Below are 4,267 nucleotides of genomic sequence, written 5' to 3' on the forward strand. Positions count from 1 at the left end.
CAATAAATAGCTGTTTGACACCCTGTGGGCGTATATCAATCGTCGCCACTTCATAGGCCTTCAGTGCCCTAACCACACATAACTTCGGGACATACGGGAATGCAGGATACGAGATAGATCGGGAATCGCCCTTGGTACGTCTAGAGATGTGGAAGGTAACTCCATCCGGGGTCAAGACACGATCTGTAAGGTCCAAGGCTCTCACATCTGAGACCCTGCGATACGAAATCAGACAAAGCAACATTGCCAACTTAGCTGAAATCTGTTCCCTCGACAGGTATTTATTGGACGGCCACTCCCGAAATAAGTTAAGGACCTTATTCACATCCCATAAACCTGAATAGCGAGGTTTCGGAGGAACTGATAACCTAATCCCCCGCAGCAGTTTGCAAACCAGAGGGTGTTCCCCTATCGGGTGGTTATCAACCGGGGTATGACCTGCCGAGATGGCCGACCTAAAGGTATTGATTGATCTGTACGCCAAACCCTCCTTCTCCCCTGTCTTCCCCCATTGGATCAATCTGTAGTCACAGACACCAACCACACCACAAAGACCATGCTGATCGGTATCTCTTGTTGGTACTGTCTGCCCAGGATTTGGCCAACAGCGTGGCAGTGTCCTCTGAAAGTCCCGGGACTTGCCAGCGTTGCCTGTAACCAGCCAGGCCATCAGACACAGGTTGCCTGTGGCCAGGAGGTGGTGAGGATCCCCTTGAGGACTCTTGAGGAGATCTGGAACATGGGGTACAGGGATTGGAAAATCCCAGGAAAGTTCCATCAGAACTGGAAACCAAGCTTGCGATCTCCAGATCGAGGTGATCACCACCAGATCCGCCTGCTGTCTCCTCACCTGGGTTGACACTCTCATGATCATCGCAAAAGGGGGAAACACATAGCCCCTCTCCTTGTTCCAATCCTGCAGAAACGCATCTACCGCCGTTGCTTCCGGATCTGGCCGCCAACTGAAATAGCGCTCCAGCTGGGCGTCCTAACGGGAAGCAAAAAGGTCCACTGAGAACCGACCCCATTTGTTTCCGTTCGCCTCGAACGCATCCGGGCGAAGTTGCCATAGGCTGGCGTCCCTCCAATGGCGAGACCACCAGTCCGCCACTTGGTTGGCTGAGCCGGGAAGGTGCTCCGCTGACAGGGATATTTCGTTGGACAGGCAATACTCCCATAGAGATCGGGCAAGGTCGGACAAAGCCCTGGACCGGGTTCCTCCCAGGTGGTTGATGTAGCGCACCGCCGCCACATTGCCCATCTTTAGAAGGACACAGCACTGAATCCTGTCTTTCATCCAACACCTCACCGCAAATGACCCCGCCATCAACTCCATACAGTTGATGTGAAGATCCTTCTCTGCGGATGACCATACTCCGCCTGTAGAACCAGCGCCGCAACGCGCTCCCCAGCCCAGGCCGCTGGCATCGGATTCTATCACCAAATCCGTCTTGGAACCAAAGATCGCCCGACCGTTCCAAGCGTCCATATGCTCGATCCACCACCGAAGCTCCGTTCTCACCTCTTCTGTGAGTGGGACGACCTGGGAGTAGGTAAGGCCCTTGCGGAGGTGAAAAGCCTTGAGGCGCTGAAGGGCCCAGTAATGAAGGGGCCCCGGGAATATCGCCTGAATGAATGACGATAAGAGACCCACAACCAGGTGTCGTAACAGGATCGTCGGACGTGCCAGGGTGCGTCTCAACTTGTGCCTGATCTTGGACAACTTCCGAGAAGGCAGGGACAAGTTAGCTTCCACTGAGTCTATCAGAAAACCCAGGAACTGCATCCTCGCGATAGTAGAAGGTCCGATTTGGCCTGGTTGACTATGAACCCCAAGGACTCTAGATGGTTGACCGCCCTCTGAAGGTGGGCCAGCAACTTCCGTGGACATTGATTCAGGAGGAGCATGTCGTCCAGATTAATTATAAGACGGATGCCCTCCGTGCGCAAGCGCTCCACCACCGGTTTCAGCACCTTGGTAAAACACCACGGAGCGGACGACAGTCCGAAAGGAAGGGAGGCAAATTCGTAAATTTGTTGACCCCACTGAAACTGGAGAAAACGCCTGTGGGGAGCGAAGATGGGAATCGTGAGGTAGGCGTCCTTCAGGTCCAGCTGGACCTCCAGTCCCCCTCCTGAAGTAGATCCCGCAGGAGGTGAATGCCCTCCATCTTGAAATGGCGGTAGATAAGCCAGCCATTGAATTCCTTGAGATTTATCACTGGGCGATAGCCCCCGTCCTGCTTCTCCACAAGAAAAATATTGCTGAGGAAACCTCGCGGGTGTAGATCCGTCTGCACAATAGCCCCTTTCTGTAGGAGATCCGCGACCACTTTGTCTATCAGAGAGCATTGGTCCGGCGTGAAGCCGATAGGTCTGGGACGAATGGACTGCCTGGGGAGTCCCGAGTATTCTATTTGGAACCCTCCGACGGTCTGTAAGACCCTGGCTTCGGAGGTGAGCGAAGACCATGCCTGAAGAAAAAACTAGAGTCTGCCCCCCACTTTCAGGCCCTTCACATTTTGAAGTCCCACCTTTGTGATTATTGTAGCCGCCGTCTCCTCTTCCTCTTCCACCACCGCGGCGGGGATAACTTCTGGTCTGGTAGAAGTTTCCGAACTTGTCAGGATCCTGGTATTGACCCCTGTGAGAGTCGCCCTGCTTGTAGGAGCCTTTGTTATAGGGTCTGCCAGACGAGCGGCCCCTTCCGCGTCTGGCTGCGCCAAAAACACGTGGCGTGAAGATTCGTTTCACGGACCTCTGGGCCTTGTCCAGAGAATTAAAGGTATTTACAAATTTACCCAGTTCTTTGACAAACTGGTCCCCGAAGAGGTTACCCTCTGCCATCGGACCTGCTTCAGATGTGGCTAGTTCCCCCAACTTCGGGTCTATTTTGATTAGAATAGATCCTCTCCTCTCTGTTGAAATGGCTACATTCGCATTCCCCAGGAAAATGATCGCTCTTTGCGCCCAACCGGAAAGGGTCTCCGGGGAAATCAGCGATCCAGAGGCCTTGGCGTCTTCGGCCATATCTAAGATTTTCGCCAAAGGCCCCGCCGTGTCCAAGAGTTTATCTTGACAGGCCCTCCAAGAGCGGTCTATGCCCTTCTTGGGGTCCTTCACAAACTTTGTCAGGAAGGTGGACATCTTGGGGTCAATGTCTGGGGTAACCGTAACTTTACCCTCCAAGGTGGGACGCGGGCACTCTGCCCGAAGATAACTACACACCTCCTGGTCCAAAGGCATACGAAGCCTGACCGCCATGTATGCCGCCACCTTGGGAGCGGGAACCCAGTGCGTTGAGCGCTCGCCAGGGTTGAACATGTCTGAACTGGGGTCGGAGCTTGACTCCTGGGTGGGCTGGGTGGGAAGCCACAAACTCTCTGATTCCCCATCCTCATCCGAGGTTTAGGGTGACTCGTCCGGGTCCACTGTGGCCGCATCGTCCTGACCCCCCTTCCCCAGGTCTCCAGTCAGTGCCTCCTTTGAGGTTGAAGGGGTCTCAGTAGTTTTTGCGTCTAGGAAAGCCTTCTTTAAGCGCGAGAATGCATCAGAGTCCACCCCCGCGTCCGCAGGACGCTTCCTCTTGGGTTCTGTGGTACTCGTCGATGGTTGGCTCGGAGGTATGGGCTCCGTTTGCCCCAAAAGGTCTGCCCTTTGCCCGAGGGGTTGGCACTGTGCCTGCAGCTGATCAATCTTCTTCTCTAGGGGTGCCACTACCCGCGTCACTGCTTTCAAAATGGAAGAGTCCATAACTTGGCAAAAGTGGTCATCCACCGGCAGGTACATGACCTGCTGCTCTTCCTCCTCCTCGTAGTATTCTTCATACTCCATAGTGCCTCTGCGCAATACCCAGGAGCCAATTCAATTAGGGGGTAATGGCAGGACAGAGCCCTGAAAAAATATCTCTTCCCACCGCAGCGGGGTAATTATGTAGGAAAACTGGGACCAACAGCCTCTGCTATGAGGCACTGAAAATGAAGCCTTCCTGGGCCGGTCCCGAAATCGTGCCCAATATCTTACCCGCCTCGCGGGTGTTCAGGCTCCAGGCAGGGGCTCTGCAATCGTAATTTAGCCTTAGCGCTGCCCAATTAGTAACACAAAACCAGACCAGTCCTCCCCCGCGGTGCACGAATACGTTGAGCCGCCTCTCCCAACCCGAGTACAAAGCGGAACTCAACGACTCGCGCCCGTCGGGGGTAAAGCTCCTCAGAGCAGCAGCGAAGGACGCGCGGTCCCCTAGCGGCGGGAGGCCGCCCGCGCACAG

At 54.7% G+C, this 4,267-nt stretch overlaps 2 pseudogenes; both read right to left on the reverse strand.

The window, feature by feature from the left end:
- Window positions 1–455: 455 nt before the first annotated feature.
- LOC147728279 (uncharacterized) lies at window positions 456–2,171 on the reverse strand (annotated as a pseudogene).
- Window positions 2,172–2,413: 242 nt separating this feature from the next.
- LOC147728280 (uncharacterized) lies at window positions 2,414–3,834 on the reverse strand (annotated as a pseudogene).
- Window positions 3,835–4,267: the final 433 nt, after the last annotated feature.

This window comes from Lissotriton vulgaris, chromosome 3_1, assembly GCF_964263255.1.
Source record: "Lissotriton vulgaris chromosome 3_1, aLisVul1.2, whole genome shotgun sequence".
NCBI classification, from domain to species: Eukaryota; Metazoa; Chordata; class Amphibia; order Caudata; family Salamandridae; genus Lissotriton; species Lissotriton vulgaris.